Source organism: Choloepus didactylus, chromosome 10 (assembly GCF_015220235.1).
Source record: "Choloepus didactylus isolate mChoDid1 chromosome 10, mChoDid1.pri, whole genome shotgun sequence".
NCBI lineage: Eukaryota > Metazoa > Chordata > Mammalia > Pilosa > Megalonychidae > Choloepus > Choloepus didactylus.
The window spans coordinates 54,294,541-54,321,247 of record NC_051316.1 but is presented as its reverse complement, the minus strand read 5'-3'; the positions used below and the strand labels follow the sequence as shown (position 1 = coordinate 54,321,247).

Sequence of the window (26,707 nt, the reverse complement as noted above, 5' to 3'; positions counted from 1 at the left end):
GCACCAATCTTCTAAGACACACCCTCAGGGAGATGTGATACTACTGCCTTCTTCTAAGACCTGAGCCTGTTCTGGTCTGGGAAAACCTGACTGGGGTAACCAAGGAAATCAGATGCCTAGACAACAGAAAACTACAACCTACACTAAGAAAAACGAAGTTATGGCCCAGGCAAAGGAACAAACTTACACTTCAAATGAGATACAGGAATCGAAACAACTAATGCGAAATCAATTCAAAAAGTTTAGGGAAGATATATGGCAAAAGAGATGAAGGGTATAATGAAAACACTGGGCGAACATAAGGTAGAAACCAAAAGTTCGAAAAAACAACTGGCGGAATCTATTGAAATGAAAGGCACAACACAAGAGATGAAAGACACAATGGAAACATAAAACAGCAGATCTCAAGAGGCAGAAGAAAACACTCAGGAACAGGAGAACAAGGCACCTGAAAACCTACACACAAAAGAACAGATAAAGAAAAGAATGGAAAAATATGAGCATTGTCTCTGGGAACTTAACGACAAAATGAAATGCAGGAATGTATGTGTAACTGGTGTCCCAGAAGAAGAAGAGAAGGGAAAAGGGGCAGAAGAAATAATAGAGGAAATAATCAATGAAAATTTCCCATCTATTATGAAAGACATAAAATTACAGATCCAAGAAGTGCAGCGTACCCCAAATAGAATAGATCTGGATAGGGCCATGCCAAGACACTTAATAATCAGATTATCAAACGTCAGAGGTAAAGAGAGAATCCTGAAAGCAGCAAGAGAAAAGCAATCCATCACATACAAAGGAAGCTTGATAAGACTATGCGGGGATTTCTCAATAGAAACCACGGAGGCAAGAAGGAAGTGGGATGATATATTTAAGATACTGAAAGAGAAAAACCACCAACCATGACTCCTATGTCCAGTAAAACTGTCCTTCAAATATGAGGGAGAGCTTAAAATATTCTCTGACAAACAGACAATGACAGAGTTTGTTAACAAAATACCTGCTTTACAGGAAACACTAGGGGAAGCACTGCAGACAGAAAGGAAAAGACAGGAGTGAAAGGTTTGGAAAACAATTTTGGGAGATAGTAGCACAGCAATGTAAGTACACTGAACAAAGATGACTGTGAGTATAGTTGAAGGAGAAAGGTTAGGACCATGTAGGACACTAGAACGAAAGATGAAAAAGAAAGACTGGGACTGTATAACTCAGTGAAACCTAGGGTGCTTAATGATTGTGATAAAAGGTACAAATATGTTTTTACATGAGGGAGAACAAATGAATGTCAACCTCGTAAGGTGTTAAAAATGGTGTGGGATTGGGGGAAAAATACAATCAATGCAAATGAGAGACTACAGTTAACAGAAACAGTGTATTATGCTTCCTTTAATATAACATAGGCAATATACCAAAGCTAAATGCATATGGCGGGGGGTTGGGGGGATGGTACATAGGGGAAGGGTATGGGACTCCTGGCATCGGTGATGCTGAGTCTTTATTCTACTTTAGGTTAATGCTATCTTTCTTTTTGTTGCTCTTTAGCTGTCATGTTTTTTTTTTTTCTCTCTCTCTTTCTTTTTCTTTTGTCCCGCTACCTTCCTTGACTCTTCCTCCTTCTTTGTGGAAGAAATGGAGATGTCCTTATATAGACAGTGGCAATGGTGCTGAATACATAAATACATGACTATACAGGGAACCAATGATTGTTTACTTAGGACAGAATGTAAGGTGTGTGAACAAAACCATCTTTAAAAAAATGAATTGAAGAAGAAACCTTGAGGGCACTATATTGAGTGAAATAAGACAGACTCATAAGGACAATATTGCAGGGTCCCACTGATATGAACTAATTATAGTATGTAAATTCATAGACATGAAATATAAGTTACCAGGATATAGAATGAGGCTAAGAATGGGGGGTTGCTTATTATGAGCAGAATGTTCAAACTAGGGTGAACTTAAACATTTGGAAATGGACAGAGGTGATGGTAGCATGTAATGAGAATAACTAACAGTGCTGAACAGTGCATGAATTTGGTGGAAAGGGTAAGCTCAGAGGCACGTATGTCACCAGAAGGAAAGCTGGAGTTTAAAAGATGGGAATGTATAAAACAGTGAATCTTGTGGTGGACAATGTCCATGATTAACTGTACAAATATTAGAAATCCCTCTCATACTAGAATAAATGTATGACACTATAACTAGAAGTTAATAATAGAGGGGCATATAGGAAAAAAAATATATACCTATTGCAAACTATATACTACAGTTAGTAGTATTTTTGCATTCTTTCAACAGTAACAAATACACTATACCAAAACTATGAATCAGTAATGGAGAGGGGGTGGTTAGGGGTATGGGAGGATTTGAGTTTCCTTTTTTTGTCTTTATTTCTTTTCTGGAATAATGAAAATGTTCTAAAAATTGAAAAAAAAATTAAGTGTGGTGATGGATGCACAGCTGTATGATGGTACCATGGGCAATTGATTGCACACTTTGGATCGCTGGATAATTGTATGGTTTGTGAACAATCTCAATAAAAATAAAACAACAAAAAAATGGGCAAAGGACTTGAGTAGACATTTCTCCAAGGAAAATGCACAAATGGCCAAGATAATCACATGAAAAGATGCTCAAGGTCATTAGTCATTAGGAAAATAAAATTGAAAACCACAATGAGACACCATTTCATACCCACTAGAATGGCAATAATTTTTTAAAAAATTATTAGTGATGGTGTAGACAATTGGGAACCATCTTACATTGCTGGTGGAAATGAAAATGGTGCAGCTGCTGTGGAAAACAATTTGGTGTTTCCTTAAAAAGTTACACATGGAAATACCATATAATGCAACAATTCCACTCCTAGCTATCTACCTCAAAGAACTGAAAACAGGAACTCAGACAAAACTTGTAGATCAATGTACCTCCTGGTCCAAGTCACCATCAACTCTGACCTAGATTACTGCTAGAGCATCTTTATTGGTTTCCTTGCTTCTTCCCTAGTCTCTAATAGTCTATTTGGAAAAATGCCACTTCTTCATGCAAATATCTGCACTGGATCCCCATTTCCTTTAGAGAAAAGCCAATGTCATTCCATTGACCCCTAAATCCCTACCTAGCATGGCCCTAGTTACCTCTTTACACCATGTCTCCCTCCACTCTCCTCTTTGCTCACAATGGATTTCTTGCTATTTCTCAAATATGCCAGATACATTTGAGCCTTGTGGCCCTTACCCAGCTGTTTCCTCAAACTGGAAAAATCTTCCCCAGATATCCCCCTGGCTAACTTCTTACCTCCTTCAAAAATTTGCTGAAATGACATCTTCTTAATGAAGCCTATCATCACATTCCTATGGCAAACTGCAACCCATCTGCTTCATTCCTCTGCACTCCCAACTTTCCTTGCTTTCTCTACTCTGTTTCCATAGTGTCATCTAATATACTATATATAATACATTTACTTATGTTTACTACTTTGTTTCTGTGTTTCCTATCTTCTCCCTCCCCAACCCTCCCCCCACCCCCCACAACTTGATAGAATATGAACTTCATGATAGCAATTTTGTCTATATTATTCACTAATGTAACCTAAATACTTAGAACAGTGACTGATAAAAAATATTTCCTGAACGAATAAATGAAGTCACTGGGCAATAAGAAGATGGAGTCCAGACAGAAATCCAGGTCTGGCTGGCAAAGTCTATACTCTCAAACATTTGCACCTGCTACTCTAGACTGAATTGTGGTGTGTTTACCTCACCTTCCAAAATGAACCACTTCCTGTCCCATCTACTGCCAGGTCAGAGGTTGTGTCCCCCTCCCCCTACTCCCTGACCCACCACTCATCACAGTAATTAGAGCTTTCTACTTCCTGTGGTAGAAAAGAGTTATAGATATGTGGACATATTTTCCTTTGGGCTCTTTGGGAGCCAGAGCACCCGGTCAGTCTGTATTGGAGATGTCTCTTCTGTTTACTCAAGTTTGCATTACAAATGTTATTTTCTATAAGTGATGCAAGTGAAAAAAGGTTGATAATCACAGCTTTAAGCAATCATGAGATAATTTAGCTTCTCAGGTTTCTTACTGCTAACAAAGCCAAGAAAGCTACACAAAAGAGAAGTTAAAAACTAAAAAGATATAAAGTCTTAGTAAGACAGACATTTTTAGATAATGAAATGTATTGAATAATCACATCTATAGCAAAAAAAAAAAAAAATTAACAAAGCTGTAATAATTAAAACAATGTGGTCCTGGCACAAAAATAGGCAAATAGATCGATGTAACAGAATAGGGGACCAGAAACAGGTATATGTCTATAAGAGAACTTTATAGTGAATAGAAGTAAGACCAGAAACTATTCAACAAATTCTGATATGATTGTTGGGTTTCCAAATTAAAAAAAACAAAAAAGATGTAACTGTGAACTGTTGCTGATTGGAATAGAAAACAATGCATACCAAATTATTTACCTCACATACCCGAGGACTTATTAATCTGCGCTAAAGAACAATACCACATCTGACACAGTAGCTGTGTTTGTGGCTACTACTTGGTTGAGCTTGCAGTCATTCTCCTAGGATCCATCTGTTTTTGTTTTTTTTTTTTTTGCAGGTACAGACTAGTGAACTAAAGGAAGATGACAGGACCTCTACCTTTATGCCCTTTAGGTCTCTGGTGGTGGCACTAGCCTCCACTAACCTATCTCCTTCTCCAGGATTCAATAGTGTTGACTTTACTATCTTGGCCTGCTGTGTGTGTGAAACCTCTGGACAGTCTCAGAGGTTTTCATTTGGCTTTTCCCACTATCATAGTTCTTACCTCACAGGTCAAAGATCTAATGTGAGGGTTATTCCAAATGCCAAGTATATAAATTCTAATTATATATTTGGGTCTGGGGAAATGACCCTGGGTAGTTGTGTGGACCCAGGTGGCCCACTGTGAGCTGAACTTTATCAGGATTCTGATTATTACCTGGCCCAATCTAACAAAGGCTCACAACAACATTTTTAATCTTTGGGTATGAGTGTTAAACCAGATCTTGCATCTAAGGGTCCTCAAAATGTCTGGATGTTCTCTTTTCCCTGATATACATTTGCCCTAGTAAATGATCATAGAGAAGAACCGGAGGAATCATTACAGTGTATACTTGCCATCCAGATTCAGGATTATTCTCTTAGGGACCCACTCAGCTGCCTCTTCAGTCAATGGATTCTGGACCTGACAATTAATTCGTCTAGAAACTGAACAAGGCATCATAGATCTTTACTTGGCTTCCTTCTTGTCCAATCTTGCCTTTTGTTGTTGATGATACATAGCACTCTTTTTGGCTGTCTATTTTGCCCATAGGGATGCCAAATTCCATTAACCATCTCCAAAATCCCCTGCAGATCAACCTTGCTTGGTAGCCTCTCTGACTTTGCTGGCCATTACAATAAGTACAACTTCTTGGCTGTGGCTTTTTTTTCATTTTTATTGAGATTGTTCAGATACCATACAATTATCCAAAGATCCAAAGTGTACAATCACTTGCCCCTGGGTACCCTCATACAGCTGTGCATCCATCACACTTAATTTTTGTTCAATTTTTAGAAACTTTTCATTACTCCAGACAAGAAATAAAGTGAAAGATGAAAAAAGAAAAGGAAACTCTAAACCTCCCCTATCCCCAACCAACCCCCTTCAGTTGTTGACTCCTAGTATTGATATAGTATGTTTGTTACTGTTTATGAAAAAATGTTGAAATACTACTAACTGTAGTATATAGTTTGCAATAGGTATATAGTTCTTCACTATATGCCCCTCTATTATTAACTTCTAATTGTATTGTCATACATTTGTTCTGGTTCATGAAGTGATTTCTAGTATTTGTACATGGACATTGCCCACCACAGGATTCAGTTTTATACATTTCCATCTTTTGACCTCCAGCTTTCCTTCTGGTGACATATATGACTCTGAGCTTCCCCTTTCCACCTCATTCACACACCATTCGGCACTGTTAGTTATTCTCACATCTTGCTACCAATACCCCTGTTCATTTCCAAACATTTAAGTTCATCCTAATTGAACATTCTGCTCATACTAAGCAAGAGCATCTAGATTTCTTCCACAAGGCAGGAGGGAGAGTCAAAGAAGGTAGAGAGGCAAAAGAAAGAGGAAGAAAAATGACAGCTAGGAAGCAGCAAAAGGAAAAATAACCTTAAATCAAAGTAGAATAAAGAATCAGACAATACCACCAATGTCAAGTGTCTAACATGCCTCCCCTATCCCCCCCTCTTACCTATATTTACCTTGGTATATCACCTTTGTTACATTAAAGGAAGCATAATACAATGATTCTATTAGTTACAATCTCTAGTTTATGCTGATTGCATCCCTCCCCCAATGGCTCCCCATTTTTAACACCTTGCAAGGTTGACATTTGCTTGTTCTCCCTCGTAAAAGAACATATTTGTACATTTTATCACAATTGTTGAATACTCTAGATTTCACCAAGTTACACAGTCCCAGTCATTATCTTTCCTCCTTTCTTGTGGTGCTCACATGCTCCCCATCTTTCTCTCTCAATCGTATTCATAGTTACCTTTGTTCAATGTACTTACATTGTTGTGCTACCATCACCCAAAATTGTGTTCCAAACCACACACTCCTGTCTTCTATCACTCTGTAGTGCTCCCTTTAGTATTTCCTGTAGGGCAGGTGTCTTGTTCACAAAGTCTCTCATTGTCTGTTTGTCAGAAAATATTTTGAGCTCTCCCTCATATTTGAAGGACAGCTTTGCTGGATACAGGATTCTTGGTTGGTGGTTTTTCTCTTTCAGTATCTTAAATATATCACACCACTTCCTTCTTGCCTCCATGGTTTCTGCTGAGAGATCCGCACATAGTCTTATTAAGCTTTCTTTGTATGTAATGGATTGCTTTTCTCTTGCTGCTTTCAGGATTCTCTCTGTCTTTGACATTTGATAATCTGATTATTAAGTGTCTTGGCGTAGGCCTCTTCATATCTCTTCTGTTTGGAGTATGCTGGGCTTCTTGGATCTGTAATTTTATGTCTTTCATAAGAGATGGGAAATTTTCATTAATTATTTCCTCTATTATTGCTTCTGCCCCCTTTCCCTTCTCTTCTCCTTCTGGGACACCAATGATACGTACATTATTGTACTTTGTTTCATCCTTGAGTTCCCGGAGACGTTGCTCATATTTTTTCATTCTTGTCTCCATCTGCTCCTTTGTGTGTAGGCTTTCAGGTGTTTTGTTCTCCAGTTCCTGCGTGTTTTCTTCTGCCTCTTGAGATCTGCTGTTGTATGTTTCCATTGTGTCTTTCATCTCTTGTGTTGTGCCTTTCATTTCCATAGATTCTACTAGTAGGTTTTTTGAACTTTTTATTTCTGCCGTATACATGTCCAGTGCTTCCTTTACAGCCTCTATCTCTTTTGCAATATCTTCTCTAAACTTTTTGAATTGGTTTAGCATTAGTTGTTCAAATTCCTGTATCTCAGTTGAAGTGTACGTTTGTTCCTTTGACTGGGCCATAACTTTGTTTTTCTTAGTGTAGGTTGTAATTTTCTGTTGTCTAGGCATGGTTTCCTTGGTTATCCAAATCAGGTTTTCCCAGACCAGAACAGGCTCAGGTCCCAGAGGGAAGAAATATTCAGTATCTGGTTACCCTGAGGGTGTGTCTTAGAAAATTGCTCCACCCTTTGATGCCTCAGGTCACTGTGCTTTTCTGCCCAGCAGGTGATGCCTGTTAGCCTATAATTCTTGACTGGTGTGAGGAGGTGTGGCCATGTTCCCCCAGGCTCTGGGGTCTGGTTCTGAATGGAAAGGGCCCCACCCCTTTCCTCCTAGAGAAGACAGACCCCCCAGGTGGAGGTCATTAGCATTTCAATGGTCTCTCTCTCTGCTTGTGGTGTCTCCACCCTTCCCAGAGTCACAATCCTGGAAACTGAAAATGACTGGGGCTTTCTCCACTGAGCCAAAAAAGAAACAGATAGTCCCCTTCAGACCCAGTCCAAGGCAACCCTCCGGCTCTCCCAGGTCAGTCGTCACCCAAAGCCTCTGTCTGTTTTTTGGGGCTGCGTACCTGTAGTGAGCAGTTCACACTCACTACTTAAAACCCCAGTTGGAGCTCAGCTGAGCTGTATTCGCTTGCTGGGAGAGAGCTTCTCTCTGGCACCACGAGGCTCCGCAGCTCGGGCTACGGGGGAGGGGGTCTCCCGACCTGGTTCCGCAGGTTTTACTTACAGATTTTATGCTGTGATCTTGGGCATTCCTCCCAATTCAGGTTGGTGTATGATGAATGGATGGTCTCGTTTGTCCCCCCGCAGTTATTCTGGATTATTTACTAGTTGTTTCTGGTTTTTTGTAGTTGTTCCAGGGGGACTACTTAGCTTCCATTCCTCTCTATGCCGCCATCTTGCCCGAGCTCTTGCATATGTTTTGAGAGAGGAGAATTAAGAACATGCTGTATGCAGATGGCTGCACTCCAGAGAGAGGGAAGAACCAGTGGTGGGCTGAGGGCTCTGGTGCTCAGCTGGGCTGGCCTTGGCGCGACACGGCCAGTTCACCTGGGCGGCAAAAGGAGGGAAGGCACAGTATCTTGAGGGCTGATGCTGGTGGGTGGTGGAAGGTCTGGAGAAACTGGCTTGGCTGTGGCTTCTTAAGCGCCACCACCAGGACTCTACTATTTCTGGGGTCCCATGTTCCCCATGGGTACAAACGAGCCCAGTTTTGTGACTGCTGTACCTACTATCAGCCCTGACTTGAAGAAGAGAGCCACCACTGCAGGGAAATTCAGCATTTGCTATTACTTTTTCTGGGCTTCAAGAGCCACTCTATCAGCAAGTTTACCCTACACCTTGGAGTCCTTGCCAAGGTATTAAATCTTGTGTTCCAAGAAAGTAACCCCAAATCAATGAATTCTTGCTTACCCAGTCTTACACTCTGGCCTCCTTTTCCAAGCAGCATCAACATTAATTCTTAGGAGTACTCATCTGGTTGCTGCTGGTGTGTGCTAGCTAATTCTTAGAACTCCTTTGGTATGTAGTCTTTTCCCTCCCTTATCAGCCCAGATCATCCCCAGTTGCATTATGCTGAGATTTTTTTATTTTAAATTCAGTTTTATTGAGATATATTCACATACCATACAGTCATCCACAGTATACAATCAACTGTTCACAATACCATCAATAGTTGTGCATTCATCATCCCAATCAATTTTTGAACATTTTCCTTACTCCAAAAAGAATAAAAATAAGAATAAAAATAAAAGTAAAAAAGAACACCCAACGCATTCCATCCCCCCCCATCCCACCCTATTTTTCATTTAGTTTTCTCCCCATTTTTCTACTCATCTGTCCATACACTGGATAAAGGGAGTGTGGGTGACAAGGTTTTCACAGTCACACAGTCACACCATGTAAGCTACATAGTTATGCAATTGTCTTGAAGAATCAAGGCTACTGGGTTGCAGTTCAACAGTTTCAAGGGTTATGCTTAGATTTAACCCTGTGATCAGCCTGGTGACCAGGAAATGAGATAAGGGGCAACTCCTGAGAGAAGTACCTGTTATCTTGTAGCAGAGAGACTTCTATAGAGTCTTCCATCACAGGACAAGTGCTAAGTCTCACCAGGGAAGGATGAGCTACCCCTGAAAGCTCTGGGGGTGCATGGAAGTCTGCAGAGGCAACATTCTCAGGAGCATCAAGCTATATGTTCCTATTCCATGTTCCAGGGTCCCAAGGTTTCACAACCAGGGCCTTGACTTTAGCATAACAGACTTGCTTTGTTTAAATATTCAAGCCTCTCTAGAGCTCAGTGACTCTAACTATCAGACCTTTAAGCTGCTGTTCAGCTGTGTTTACTTTTCCACTGTTGAAGATAAGGTCTCTTTATAAGTTACGGAAGAGACTCTTTTGTACTCACACTTAGCCCTTACTGTTTCTTAATAGCCCTCAGTTTCTTGTTATTCCTTGGCAGGGCATCATTACAGCTTAGCGGTAACCAGACAACTCTATTGACTTTACAGATACTTCCTTCCATGTCTTTCAAATGTCTGATATCAAATGGTAGAAAGTTGAGAATTAAAAAGTACAAAAACTGAAACTGACAAATTAATGGGCATGTTTTCAGTAGCTTAGACACAACTGATAAGAGAATTAATGAACTGGAAAAGAGATCAGGAGGAACTCTTAAGAAACTAATGGAAGAAAATACAAAAGTGAGGATAAGCAGCATAAATTTATAAAAAGTTCTAACACAAATTTAATTCAAGACCTAGGAAAGAGGAGAAAGCAAAAGGAGCAGAAGTAATATTTAAAAGACATAATAGCAATGAAATTTCCAAAACCAATCCATTACATCAAGCTAAATGTTTATGAAGCTCAGCAAATCCAAAGTAGGATAAATAAAATAAATCTACACCCAGATACATCATAATAAAAATATAACAAAACTAAGACAAAGAAATTATTGAAAGCAGTTGGACATGTTTTCCATTGGAAAATCATTAGACTAACAGCTGACTTCTTAACAGAAATAATAGACACCAAAAACAGTGGAAGACATCTTCACTGTGCTGATAGAAAGTAACTATAAACTGAGAATTCTAATCTCCCCCAAAAAATACATTAAGAAAAAATGCAATTTCTAGCTATGATGGAGTAATGGTTGCTGGTAGCTGGGATCAGTAAACATCAAATGGATCAAAATATATGAGGCAACTGTTTTTAAGCTTTTGGCATTTCCTCAAAAAGTTAAACACAGAATTACCATAAGACACAGCAATTCCTTTACTAGGTATATAACCAAAATTGAAAACAGATAAACAAATACACATAGATGCATGTTTACAGCAGTACATTCACAATAGCTAAAAGTTGGAAACAACCCAAATATTCATCAATGGATGAATGGATAAATGGATTGTGGTGTATGTATATAATGGCATATCATTCAACCAAAAGAGAAATGAAGTACTGGTATATGCTACAACATGGATGAACCCTAAAAACATTATGCCAAGTGAAAGGAGCCAGACACAAAGTGTCACATATTGTGTAATTCCATTTATTCTATTATATTCAGAATAGGTAAATCACAGAGATAGAAAAAAGATTGGTTGTTGTCAGGGGCTGGGGGAGAGGAGAATGGGGAGTGACTACCTAATGGGTACATGATTTCCCTTTGGGGTGATGAAATTGTTTTGGAACTAGATAGAGGTGGTAATTACACAACATTGTGCAATACCAAATGCCACTGAATTGTACAGTTTAAAATGGCTAATTTTAAGTTATATGAATTTCACCTCAATAAAAAACAAAATATTATTTCTTCATTAACCTAATGTCCACTGACCACCTCTCCTGTGCACATGAAAGAGAAATGGTTCCAGCCTGCAGGGTGCTCACTGTCTAATTGGGGGGACAGACAGGTGGAGTGCAAATGAATCCCAATGCATAAATGTGGGTGTACAAGAAATATAACTTGTTTTATTTTCCTCTCATTCAACCTAATTCTCATTTCAAGCAGTTATTTCATTGGATGGCAGATGTTTTCAGCTAATTTGGGGTTCTCCTCTCCTTTTTCCAGGGCTGTACCTAAATTCCTGGGCTTACATAGTACAAAAGCATGAGGGCTGACCTAAGTACAATTCTGGTCTTCAATCTTTGTGTCTCAAATGGCTGCTGAGGCATTCAGGAGTCCAGTTGCTGGAACAAAAACATTGGTGCTGAAGTAATATAGTGATAATGACAGCTTGTCTTTACATGGTGCTTAATATGTACCAGGCACTATGTAAACACTTTGCATACATTAATTAATTTAATTTAAACAGAAATCCTTCAAGGTGTTACTATTTTTACCCCTATTTTACAAATGAAAAGTCAAAGGACATGGACGTTATTTGCCCAAGGTCACACAGCTGGTAAATGGCAGAACTGGTATTGGATTTCACACAGTCTGATTCCAGAGTACTTGTTTAGCAATACACCATCCTATCGCTCATGCCTATCTGTGGTGCTCCCCTCTCTACTGCTTCCCTGCCATCCTTGAGGTCTTATGAATCTTTCTGCTGTCTCTACCTCTGCCCCTTGTTTTAGATAGTCTCTGTTTGCTAGCTAGGCACTCTACAGAAATTAGGGCACAGGGCCACCTGCTCTTCCACTCTCATCAATGCCCTTCTTTCTCTCCTTTTCTCCTCCCATCCTTGGGGAATCTTTTCCTAGTTTCTAGGGGGAAATCTCTCACTCTATTAATCTTTCTCCCAAATGTTTTGTTTTGTTTTCAGGCTTTAGGTTTTGGGGAACCAAATCAAGAAATAGACTCCTTAAAGTGGGTCTGTTGAGTGGGAGGGAGGGGGATAGATACAGAGGAGAAGGGGAGAAAGAAAAGGAGAAATACCAAAGGAATAAAAGAAGCCAGATTAAAATTTTAAAAACATTCTGCCAGAGTGGCTTTTGGTTAACATTAGTGGATTGGGTAGCATACTTATTGTCTTTCTCTACAAATACTCTATCTTTCTCAGGGTACCCCCAAGGATATTCCATAAGTGTCCTTGACCAACCATTAACAATTTTTTATTCTCCTTCCTGGGGTCACCAGATAGATACCTTTTAGTATGCATGACTGTCACCCCATCACTGATGTTGGTGTGGCTTTAGTTACTTTTTCTTTCTATTACACACTGAGGTAGGGAAAAGACCCTATTTTTTTAAAAGCTGGGAGACTGGTATAGTAGATCGATTACAAAATAGCCTCAATTCTCCTTCTCTTTGCAATATGACTTTGCAGTTACTCTCATCAAGAAGTGGAGTCTATTTTCCCACCCCTTGAATCTGGGCTGGTCTGTGACTTGTCTAAGCAGCAGAAGCACCTGTGTACTCAATGGCCTTGCTGATTTCTGCTCTCTCTTTTGCTCTTTTGGCTTTGACATGGGAACATGCTGGAGCTAGAGCAGGGACATTCATCCCAGTGAAGGCTATCCTAGATCAACAAGAGCCAATCAATCACCAAACAGATAAGTGGGTCCCAGATACAACCAGAGGCACCACCACCCAGCCTACCCACAGATTTGTAATAAATGGTTGCTTGAGTCACTGAGTTTTGGGGTGGTTTGTTATACAGCATTATGGTAGCAATAGATACCCTCTCCAACTGGTACCCTCAGTATCTTACAAGGCTCTTAGCTTTGGGACTTTATCTGTTATTAAAAGCTTACCTATACCAGGCTCTTGCTCCAAGTCCGTTAACAGACTGGGTTGGGAGATAAGAGCACCCCACCTTAGAGCAGGGTTCCTACACTAATGTTATGGGAACCACTTTTGTGCTGAGAGCAGAGACAACTTCCCCACTTGAAATATTGCAAAACATTGCCAGCTTTTCTTTAAAGCCTCAGAAGTATAATAACTCACCTCTGTCCCTTTCTCTTTGGTCTGAGATAAGTAAAGTGGTACTGGAAGGTTCTAATAGAAACACTAGCTGAAATCACAGATCCTAATTTGAGGATCACTGCTATAAAAATCTATTGTTGTCTTTCTTTTCCCTACTAGTCTTGGCACTCTTCAAGAGCCAAGGTCTTTCATGTCCATGTCCTTAGCACCCAGAATAATGCCCAACAAAGAGAAGATATTCAATAATTGTTAAAAGCATTATTGAATGAGTTAATTAAGAGTGTCAAAACATTCAAATCTGAAAAAAAGATGTGTAGGCAGAGATTGCAGATATTGGGACTAGCTCACAGACAAAAAAACTGGGATTTCTAGGGAGGGGGTGAGGAGGAACTTGACAGGACAGGATGTGGTCAGGAATAGTCACTAGGCCTGGTAAGGGTGGTTTGATACAGATGCTGTGACAGAAATGGAACTGGTTATTGCTTAATCAGGGAAATGTGATCGAAATGTGATTGCTATCCAAGAAAGCTGGGATGAGAAGGTCATATTACTCTAAAGGCAGGGACAGAAATTTTTTCCTGGAAAACTAGCTGCTTTCAAGAGGACTGTGGATCACTTCCTTTGACCTTTCTTTTTTCATAGCTCTGAGGGAGAGGTCCTCCTTATCTTCAAGGAATCCTGTCCTTGCATAGGTATGACCAGAGTATGTACTCTCTGCCACACCCCAGGAAGAAATCTTGAGGCCACTGTCATTCTCCTAGGGTATTATGAAGGCTCTAGTCCAGATAATGAACACACACACCCTTGAATAACTGAGATATAATTATCACATTTTAGAATTTCACAGAATTGTTATTTTTTGGTACTAGGTTTTAGGGACTGATGTAGGGCTGCAATGTCTCATAATAATCAAGTAGGAATGAAATAATATCATATAAAGGTTACTACTGCTCAGAAGTGGATAGTTAGCAATCTTATACTCATACATTGATCTTACATTTTTCTCATTTTTGCCCTAGTGAGCCCATTATCATGGATCTGCACCAGTTCATGGGTTGGGAACTATTGGTATAAAGAATGTACAATTGACACTAAGCAGCAACAACTCTCAGTGCTTTAGTGGAGTACAACAATGAACTACCAATAAAATGGGACCCATCTGGAGTTAACCCACTCTTAAATCTTTTGCCTTTCCTATTGTTCTAGAGCTGTCAGACCACACCTGCAGTACTTTGATGAGGCGCTCTTTGATAAATCTGAGTGTATCTCAAAATTAAGCCCCAGGATATTGAGAGAAATTGAAACCATATTAAACATTAAGCTACGATTTATGGCTGAGAGAAGACCTGGGTGTATTTGAGAGGTGAGGATAGTGATAAACTGTCTGCCTAGTATACAAGCCAATGGCTTGTCCATCAACCTTCAACAGAGAGGTGCACCCCACCCCCTGCAACCAAATTATGACCTCACTTCACTCACCATGGTTGTCCAAAATTAGGCCAATCAAATTTTCTCTCTGAGTTTGGAATTGGGACAGAGAAACTCTGAGTTGGTTTTTGGTGCAGGGAATGTCAAGAACTTGTAACTGAAAGAGCTACTCAAAATCAAAGATTTCTCAGAGAGCAGTAAATGTGTGTCCCTTATCTGAATCAAATCTCTTCTGTCCTCTTTCACCTTCTTCATAAAATAAACTTGGCAGCCATTTGTCAGGGTTGTAACCTACAGGATTAATATATTAGAAAATTATTTAAAGCAGGTAACCCCTAAAGACTACAAACTCTAACAGACTATGTACATGTGATGGATGATTTTACATGATTCCATGGATGGAGGTTTTTATTTCAATGGTTATGCTTATTACTTTATTTTCATGCATTTCAGGAAACAAAAATACCTCTAGGACATCAAATTTTTAAATTTGTGAATATTGTTTAGAAAGAGGCTTCATCTATTTAAGTAAGAAAAAAGTGAGTTTAAAGAAAATTATTACACAAATACTATAGATAGTTAGAAAATAAGGAAAAGATCGTCCCAGTGGGTTATAAAGAAGTCTCAGCCACCCCCAAAAGACTTCCAACAAAAGCAACTGAAATGTTAATGCTCTTTTATCTCAATGCCAATTTTAGATTTGGTGCATTTGTGATTCTCATTATAAACCCAATAGCGAAACCCCTTGAATCACTGGGCTTTAAAAAACTGGCTTCGATGATCCAGAAAGGGAATAATAATAGCTTACACATTTGGTGAGTGGTTAGGAACTGTCAGGCATCATTTTAAATACATATAAGTATTAACTCATTTTATTCCTTGCAACAACCCTATGAGGAAGGTAATTGTTATTATACCCATTTTTCAGATGGATCATCTGAGGCATGGAGAGGGTTAATAACTTGTCCAATTATCTGCCACTGATAAGTTATAGTCAACATTCTTTTTCTTTAACTAGTCTCTCACCTCCAGCCTGCCTGTTTTGAATTTGGACTGGATTTTGGTTTCTGGGTGCTGTATCTTACTTGTTTTAACTCCCCAGTGTTAGCACAAGAATGAAGGGGAGGGGAGGGGAGGGGTGGGGAGGGGAAGGGAGGATGTGACCAAGCCAGTGGTTTGAAATGACCCAAAACTTTTCTCCACATTTGGTTATTCTTCATTTAAACCATAGGATCCAGGATGTCAATCAAAAAACTGGTTGGAAGTTCCAGCTCAAAGGCCCCCTTCCTCTCAAAGACTTGGCTGCAGCCATGGTTAGTGCCTGGCAAACCCTCAGCTTGGCTGCTTAGAAAAAATTATGCAATCTGAGAGTATGATTTGGAGGCAAATCAAACACTTTACCCACTGATGTTCCAGGGCCCTTTCAATTTGACCACTTCATTCCTGCCACAGTTCTCTTGCCTCATCACCCTCTTTCCATTAAGACTACTCTCAAGACCTGGAAGTTCCTCCATATGATGAGTGCTTTCAAGTGGAAGTGCTATGATTATTACAGTGCTTCCTGGTAGGCTTGAGAAAGTATGTGGGAAGGGCAGTAGGGACAGTGACATCTCAGGCCTTTCCTGTGAAGGTCAGATGTAGCATCCATGACTTCAGGGAACACGGATCCCAGGTGGCAGCCCTATGCTGTAAAGTCAGTGGGTATTTCCTGCTTTTTAAATTGTCTCCTGTCCTTGGCAGTTAGCCCACTGGCCCATGATTCAAGAACAAATATGAACCTTTACGCCTTTTGACAAGTGAGTTCAAGTCTTTTGTATTGTGGTAATTTCTAGGGCAGGATAAATCCTTCATTACACAAGCTTCTCCTTTACTTCTCCACTCTGTTGGTGTCTAAATTGTGTACCCTATAGCAGGCAGGGCATTTCCTGGTTGCGTAATTTGTGGTATACTTGGAAATTATTAAATCAATATGTGATGCAGGAACAAATATGAACTTTAATCTCTTTGGCAGATAAACAAGAAAGGTATTTTCATACTAAAAAAATATTGGTCATGTTAAGACTATGCTAGTCTATAGAAGAAAGTGAACTTTCATGTTTCATCACATTGGTTTCCACTACCCCCAATTGCCCATTCATGGGCAAGGATAGACAGAAAACAGATATAGGTCCGTAATCTTCTTTTAACTTTTACAGCCTTCTATAATTTTATTTTTTCACTCATTCATTTATTCATTCAACAGGTATTAACCAACTTTTATGTTCTATACTTAAGTGGGCCTAGCTGGGCTCAATTCCAAGCTGCAGTTTGGAACAATGGGCTATCTAGGACATATTTTCTTCTCAGAGCAATGGGAGAAGTGCCAAAGGACAAGCCCAGTTGCACAAATAGTTCCTCCTTGTGTTATGTCTTTAACATCCCATTGGCCAAAGCAAGTCAATGGCTGAGCCCAAAGTCAAGGAACAGGTAAGTACACTCTATTTCTTATGGGAAGAACTATAAAGTGACCTGGCAAAGAATATAGATACATGGAGGGATGAAGACTTGGAAACAATAACACAATCAATCACACTGTTTAAAAAAGCTCTATAAACCTAAAAGATCAAACTGAGGTCCATCATAATAAAACTTTGGGACAATAAAGATAAAGAGAAGATCTTAAAAGCAGTCAGAGAAAAAAGGTCATGTTTCTTTCAATGGAGCAAATAACAGATGACTTAGCAGAAAGAAGTCAGAAGACAATGGAAAGATATTTTTAATGTGCTGAAAGAGAATCATTGCCAACCTAAAAATTCAATGTACAGAAGAAAAAGAAAGTCCAACTAAAGACATTTTCAGACAAATAAAAGCAGAGAATTTTATTGAGAATATTATGAGAATTTGTCACTGCTAAAGAAAGGTCTTCAGGCAGAAGGAAAATGAATCCATATAGTGTGCAGGGATGCAAAAGGAATAAAAAACTATTTAAAGGGTAAATAAATTGATCTGAATGAATATTGATTGTATAAAATAACATTAATAAAGTTTCATGGGATATACACACTGTTAATCTAAATATGTAATTTAATATATATGTTAAAACATGTCAGCTTTGGCACAAAAGGTAGGAGGAGGAGGACAAATGGATTTGAAGTGTTCTAAGGTCATTACTTTTTCCTGAAATTGACTTGTAGAATCAATGCAGTCACAATAAAAAAAACAGAATGAATTTTTGGGGGGTGCAGTGGTTTGAAGCTGTATGTACCCCAGAAAAACATGTTCTTAAATTTAATCCCTTCCTGTGGGTGTGAACCCATTTTAAGTAGGACCTTTTTTTGATGTAATGTCAATTAAGGTGTGGCCCACCTCAGTCAGGATGAATCTTAATCCTATGACTGGAGTCCTTTATAAGTAGAATGAATTTCAGACAGAGAGAGAGAAAACCACAGGAAGGAAGAGGCTGGACATTGATGGAACCTGATAGAGAAGAGAGAGCCAGGAGACACTGCCATGTGCCTTGCCATGTGACAGAAGAGACAATTGATGACTTCCTTCCATTTACAGACTCTTTTCTCCCATGACTCTACTTACCTCTATCAGATTCTTTTTCAGACTTGCTAGTTGTCGACCCATCCTTAAAATATAAAAAAAACCAAACATTTTATTCATACATCATACAATCCATCCAAAATGTACAACCAGTGGCTGTCCATATAATCACAGAGTTGTGCATTCATCACTGCAATCAATTTGAGAACATTTTCATTACTCCTAAAAGAAAAATCCCATACCCCTTATACCCCTCCTATTATTGACACTTAGCATTGGTATGGAACCACTGTTACAATTAATGAAAGAATATAATAATATTTCTGTTCAATATAGTCCATAATTTGTATTATATTTTTTTCCTAGATACCACCCTATTATTAACACCTTGTAATAGGGAGGAACATTTGTTCTAGTTCATGGAAGAACATTCTTATATTTGTACTATTAACCACAGTCATCATCCACAACAGCACTCATTGTGTTATACAATCCCATGTTTTATCCTCTAGCTTTCCTTCTAGTGACATACATGACCCTAAACTTCCCCTTTCAACCACAATCACATCCATAATTCAGCACTGTTAATCATACTAACAATAATGTGTTATCAATACCTCTATCCATTTCTAAACATTTACAATCAGCCTTAACCCTTAAAATAGTTTTAGTATTGGTATTCCCCAAGGTTCTGTCCTCAGTCTGAATCTCTAGAAGTTCTCTCCCTTTCCCTTCCCATTCCCTTTTTTTTCTTCTCCCTTCTCCTCCTCCTCTTCTGCTTTTCTTTGTCTCCCTTCCCCCCACCCACCCCCCCACACACATTGGCAAGCTCATTGACTCCACGGATTTAATTATCTCCTGTGTGCAGAGTTCTTCCAAATCTGTATTTCCTACCTATACCTCTCTATTGAAAACCATTCTGCTAAATCTGCCTGCATTTCCTGACCCATTGAATAGCACCTAGTCAGCTGGGGCAGACATGGGGAATTGGCCATCTCAAAGCCAATCCTTTGTCCTCTTCTATCTCATCTCCTCACTATTCCCTTGCAATTAGGAATTTCCTTGTGATGCTGTTCTAGCCAATGAGATGCAAACAGGAGCCACTTACTGCTTAGGGGTTTAAGGAAGTCTCCTCTTCAGGAGTCTCCTCTTCAAGGAGTCTCTGTTTCTGGATGGCTGGGCTAGCTTCAGCCCTGCCCTTCCCCTGTTCATCCTTCCTCTTCTTCCTGACAGGAATGTGGCTATGATGCCACAACAGGCATCTTGTGACCATGAAACAAAAGACATGCTAATGGATGGAGGAGGAGGAAAATAAAGGAGATTGGGGTCTTGAAGGCATCCAGAGCAGATGCACCATTCTGAACTGTCCAGCCTTAAGTTCATTTTTATATGAGAAAAATTGATCCCTATCTTTTTAAGCCACTGCTTATCAGGTTTTTTGTTACTTGGAAGTAAAATGCAATCCTAATTGACATATCAGCTGAGACAGAAACCTGAGAGGCATCTTAGGGCAAAGAAGATAGCTGCCCAATAAATCTACACCTCCTTAGTAATTGAGCACCTAATTTTCAGCAGGGCATGGCTGACCAGCTTCCTAAGAAGTGAGGGTGGCCATATGACTAAGTTCTGACTAATTTGATCAAAGTGCAGTTGTCAGGTACAATTTCAGAGAAGTATTCTTAAAGAGAGTGGGCACACACTTCATGGACCTGTTCTACTTCCTTCTGGCTGGAATGGGGAAGTGATAGCTGCAGCACAAACAACCATCTTGTATCATTTGATAGAAGCCATATCTTGAGAACGGCAGAGCAACAAGAAAGAAAAAGCCTGAGTTCTTGATGATTATGGAATCTCTCATTCCTCTAAGTTTTCATTCACACTGCTCAATCTGCCTGCAATGCCTTTCTCCCCTTTACTGGCCTAGAAAACATCAAGAACTAACTTATTTCCTCTGGGATGCCTTTCTGATCCTCTCTTAGGTGGAATCACATACTTTGTGTCATCCCCACCCCTGGGTGCCATATAGCACCTTTCTCCTCTACTCCACAATCTTATTTACCTGCCCATCCCCACCCCTCATTAAACTATTAGCATATGAAAGATAGGAACAATATCTTATCTTCTTATTCGTATTTCTTAACACAGCGCCTGATACAAACATTACTCAAAGAAATGCTTGTTGAACAAATGAATCATTCCTTCTTCCTGTGCTTCTGTGGATGTTACAAATTTAATGCTGCTCCAGTCTGAACTAATATTTCGAAAAAATAGCTAACACATAAAATTCCACGTCTATGCTAAAATTACTCTAGAAATATACATATTATCTCTTTCAAATTCCAAATTTTAATTCCTTCCTGCCCTTAAAGAATGCCTTGTAAGATGCCTGTGAGTGGATCAGAGTTTAGGGTTTCTAGAAGTTTCAGTGAAAGATCCCAACCCAAATAGAAAACTAGTGGAATTCTCAATCTAAAAGAATTGAGAATCTTCAGCATAGGACTTACTTCACTGAAGTTAAGTGAGGGAAGCTTAAGATCTGCCCTAGCATGTAAACCATGTTTGAATGATAAATTCCCAGCAGGGCCCTGGCTCAGGGCTAAGTACACATCTGGGGAACTCAGGGTGCCATTCACACTCCTGATACAGCCATGACTCAGAGTCAAGAAAGACCTCTAGGAATGGAGATAGCAATGGAGTGTCATATGGCTTTCCAGAATCACTATGTTCCAGGCAAACACTTCTCAGAAAAAAACAGGGGCTCTGCTACTTGATTCAGAAAGATTTCATTCACATCTCTTATCTCCAGACCTAGGGAGTGGTGACAGACCAAGGACTGGACAAAGAATCAAGGGATCTATGTGTAGAGTTGATTCTGCCCTTTCTAATACTTTTGTGTTTTTTTAATCTTCACATTTTCTAATGAGACTTGTTTAAGTGAAAATTACTGACTATAATTTTTTTCAAAATTTAAAAGTAATTTTTTTTGATAAAATAAGATAATTCAGAAAATCAACAGTTAACTTTTTGGTATCCTGATACCCCTTTGTGAACCCCCCCCACACACACGCACAATTTTACATTAATAAGATCATATTGTATATGCAGTTTTGTGAACTGCTTTTCTCACTAAACATATATCTATGTTAATCAGGTTTTTATGGCTCTGTTATATTTTATATTAAGGATATTTCATAATTCATTTACCTAATTCTCTATTAATAGACTGTTTTTTCAAACCTTTGTCTGTTATACACAATGCTGTTATGTGTATCCTTGTGAAGTATTTTACACACTTCTCTAATTTTCTCCTTAGGATAATTCTTTCAGGTGGAATTGCTAGGTCAAGGAGAATACTAAATATAAAGAATGAAAGTTTGTACATTTCTGGAGGACAATTTAATATGAATTTAAACTCTTAACAGTCATATGAAAACATTACATACCTTCAAAACACTATTTGCAAGGAAAGAGAAATGTTCTAACTTTCTTATTTGGAAATAAACCAGCTCAAACATTCTTTTGATACTTGAGTGTGAATCATGGCTGTATCATTTTAACTACTGAACAATCCTGGGAATACTGTTTAAATTAGGTACAGTTCATTTTCAAAACTACATTTCTCCAACAGAATTGTAAAACAGATCCAAGTACATGAATGGGATTTTAAATATTTGCTGTAAAAAGCTTTTGGTTTTATCTTGCATATTTAACACATTAAGAAATGAGAGAAGTGTTGCATTTCTAGGAGTGGTAGACTTTCTGTGATAATAAAGAAACTATTTTACAGGCTTGTTTTAAGATCTCATTGATTTCTGAAGCAGTATGTTTTTGAAGCTCTGTTTTGGTAAGCTTAGGCAGTGTTTTGGTTTGCTAATGCTGCCCGTTATGCAAAATACCAGAAATGGATTGGCTTTTATAAAGGGAGTTTATTTGGTTACAAAGTTACAGTCTTGAGGCCATAAAAGTGCCCAAGCTATGGTGTCAACAAGTATACCTTCACTGGAGAATGGCCAATGGTGTCCAAAAAGCCTCTGTTAGCTGGGAAGGCACGTGGCTGGCATCTGCTTCCTCCCAGGTTGCATTTCAAAATGGCATTCCCCAAATTGTCAGTAGCAACTTCCAATAGCCATCTTCAAAATGTGTCTCTCATCTGCAGCTCTTCTCCAAAATGTTACTCTCAGTTGCTCTGAGTTCCTTCTGTCTGTGAATTCCTTCATAGGACTCCAGTGACCCATTAACACCCACCCTGAAAGGGTGGGGTAACACCTCCATAGAAATTATCCAATTGAATGTTTCGCTCACAGTTGATTGAGTCACATCTCCACGGAAACACTCAAAGGATTCCAATCTAATCAACACTAATATGCTTTCTCCCACAAGACTGCATCAAAGAACATGGCATTTTGGGGGACATAATATATCCAGACTGGCACAGATAGTAACACTAGCTAAAGAAGCTGAACAAGAAAGAAGTTGTGAAAGCTCAAAGAATCTCTGGCATTACTATCAAAACGAAATTTTTGGTGGAGACAGAGAAAGCCATTGAAAAGTAAGGAAATGGGGATCATAGAGGACTTCCCAAATTGAAAAGGAAAAAGAGAAACAAGTAAAGACTAGCAGGCAGGAAAAAATCTTGATTGTAAGAAAAGACTCAATAAACAATTTTCTTCATACACAGACAAGCACTTTTTTTTTCTTTGCCAGCAGAATGAAATCCAAGGGATCATCAGCTAGGAACTGTGAGGACTGGCTTAGGAAGGCATCAAGATCATCTGCTAATATTAGCTTGAATAGCCATGAGGGGCAAATTTAGGGAGCACCCTAAAGCAAGGCTTTGGATTTTCAATAAAATTGAGATCCTGAAGCTTTAGATGAGCCACTGGAAGATCTGAATTTAAGAAAATTTTACAGAGAATTGGAAAGAATTCACTTCTAAGGGAAGAAACTAATAATAGCTCAGTTAAGTTGTGCTTCCTATGAATACACACACACACACACACACATACACACACACATACACTCACTTTATCCTCACAACTACCCTATAAGGTAGGTACTATTATTTTCCTCTCTTTATATATAAAGAAACTAAGGCACAGAGAAGTTTAAGTAACTTGCCCAAGATCATACAATTTTTAAGTAGTGCTAGGCTGCAGATTTTATGCTTTTGACCATTAAATTACATTACTTCTCTGAATGAGGGTTAAATTTGTTAGTGGCTCATTATTAGGAGGATAAGTAAGAACACTACATTATACAAAGGCAAATGCTGAGAAGTTGTGCTCCATAGTGGCTAAGTAAAATACTTATACTTCCCAATTTGCCCCACCCAGATGGGACCATTCCAAATATTTTACATTTATTTTCCTAATAACATTCTCCCAGATAAGCACTGTTATTAATCCTGTTTCATAGATGAGAAAACTTAGCCACCAGGAGTGACTCAACTAACCCAAAGCTACAGGGCTGACAAGTAGCAGAGCTGGGATTTGAACCCAGACAGTCTAGCATAGAACACAACACCTCAGCATTTGTCTTAGTATAATGTAACAATTGCAAATACACACACACACACACACACACACACACACACACACACATATTTTAAAAGCACATGTGGGGAGATGTTTTAGATGTATGAAAGGAAGAACTGTACTGGAGAATGAGCTACAATCCAATCTGAGTTTCATGACTCAATAGCCTTTGATATTGATTAGGTAAGTGTAATGCTTCTGAGATTTTGTTTCTTCAAATCAGGACAAGTATAGAGGACTATTGTAAGAATTAAAAGAGAAAAAAAGAAATAAGTGAGGCCATGTTTGTGAACTCTAAACGTTCTACAAGTGTAAGGTCTAATGTGAGAATAGGAAAAAATAAAAGAAGATTCTGAAGTCTGAGAAAGGGTGCTCAATAGGTTTAATATGTGGTTTAATTTTTGTAGAGGTTTAATGTGTCAACTTAGGAGGAAAAAAAATATTTGGAGAAATTCATGGATTCAGAGAACATTAATCATATACTCCATGAGAAGAAAACACTACCAAACCACAAATGCATTAGAACAGAGACTTCAAGATAAGATGAAAAGAAGAGTAATGAGCAACACATCTTGTTCTGTATACAGAAAAATCTAAGTGAATAGTGGTAGAGTGACCAAGAATGTATAAATTTAATGCTAAATAAGGATTAAAAAAAATTGCAAGGGAAAATATAAAGTTAGTGTGGATCTTAAAATATTAAATATTTTAATAGTTAGGATCTTAAAATATAATAATGAAAAGATGATAGGATTGGTGGTAGGGAGTGGCAAATAGATGACAGGTAAAAAAGTATTCTAAAGGTCTTATCTGGGGGGAGGAGATTGGGACGTATAAGTATTTTAAAGGTTTCATCTTACTGTGAGGAAGAGTGGGGTGTGTAAAAGTTATTGGTATTTTGCTTCCATATGATAATACAGATATGTTTTTTATTATGAATGTTATGAAAGGGCAGGTGACCATTAGTGAAATGAAAAGGTACATTAAGAATTCCAAACTCACAAAGGAAAAAATGGGAGGGGAAGGAACTAATAACTTGACCAAACCAGTAAAAACAAGTAACTAAAAAAAAAAAGCAAGAAAAAAGGGAAAACTGAAACCAACAAAGTGAACAATAAGCAAAAGTAAAATGGAAGGAACAATGTAATATATGTAAATTGTTAGTCTTCATGTGAGTCTCCTATTAAAAGCTAGATTGGGATAAAACACAAAACCCAGATACGCAGTGCTTACATTAAACATTAAAAAAAAAAAAGACATTCTATTGATATACTACTTAATTGAAGACTATCATCCTCTATATTCTTCTGAATCCAGACATAGAGACACACATACATTAACATAAATTCAATAGCAGAATTTATTTTTCTGAAATCTATAGGAACTGAGAGGAAGCCCAGGTAAGGCTACATGACATAAAGGCTTTAATGACAGACAGATCTATGTAACAAATCTGGCTCTGCCAATTACTAACTGCAATTTTGGTGACGTAACTTAAACTCCCTCACTTCCTTGCTTGTAAAACACAGTCAGGGTGGTATATGAAAACTTTGTATTTGTGCATGATTTTTCTGTAAACCTACAACTTTTCTAATAAAAGAAAAAAGAAAGAAAAAAAGTGACAAAATTTGAAAATTAATGGATGGAAAAAAAGACTCTAGGTAAGTTCAAACAAAAAAGTCAGGAATGTCAATATTAACATCAGCTGCTATAGAATTTATGATTAAAATAAATACACAGAAAAAAGAGAGCATAAAGTAATTATAAAAGGCACAATTTACAAAGTAAATATAACTTTCCTAAATCTGCATGCAGCAAATAACATTGCAAAAACTGTTACCAACAAAAGGAAATCCTGATAGAGATACAATTTTGATAGGGTATTAATACAATGTCTTCAGATTCAGATCTATTTAGTAGGCAAAAAAAAAAAAACCCTAATATCATAGAGGAATTTAATACTTAAAAGTTGATTTAATAGACTCATACAGAGTTTTACATCTTTAGAATAGGCATTATATACTTAAAGGAAACATTTACAAAAATTGATATATGGTACAAAGAAAATATTTAAAATTTTAAAAGTATTACTCTAATAAATAAAACATAAATTACAAGTTTTGGAAACAATGTGGAGAAATTGGAACACTTGTATATTGCTGGCTGGAATGTAAAATGATCCAGCCACTGTGGAGAGCAGTTGGCTGTTCCTCAAAAAATATAAAATTATGATATGACTCAGTAACTCAACTCCTAGGTATATATCCAAGAGAAATGAAAATATATGTCCACATATGTGAATTTTTTTAGCAGCATTATTCCCATAATAGCCAAAGGGTGGAAATACCCCAAATATACAACAGTGGAGGAATGGATAAATAAAATGTGGTATATTCATTCAACGGAATTATATTGCCATTAAAAGGAATGAAGTACTGAAACATGCTACCACTTGAATGAACCTTGAAAACATTATGCTAAGTGAAAGGAGCCAAACACAAACTGTCACATATTGTATGATTCCATTTATGTGAAACTGTCACATATTGTATGATTCCATTTATATGTATGATTCCAAGTAGGTGAATCCATAGAGACAGAAAACAGATTGGTAATTACCAGGGGCTGGAAGGCAGGAGATCTGGAGTGTAACTACAATGGGTATAGGGTTTCCTTTTGGGGTGATAAAAATGTTTTGGAACTAGATAGAGGTAGTGGTTGCACAAAATTTTGAATGTACTAAATGCCACTGAATTGTTCACTTTAAAATGGTTAATTTTTAATATGAATATTTCACCTCAATAAAACATTAAGAGTAGAAATT

General features: G+C 38.2%; 1 protein-coding gene across 2 annotated transcripts in view; it reads right to left on the bottom strand.

The window, feature by feature from the left end:
• The window catches only part of IL33 (interleukin 33), a 198,955-nt gene that overhangs the window by 106,840 nt on the left and 65,408 nt on the right, over nucleotides 1-26,707 (bottom strand). For both annotated transcript variants that reach the window (XM_037797769.1, XM_037797770.1), the window contains exon 3: nucleotides 18,392-18,434. The gene's annotated coding sequence lies outside the window, so the exon portion shown is untranslated. The remainder of the gene's footprint in view (nucleotides 1-18,391; nucleotides 18,435-26,707) is intronic.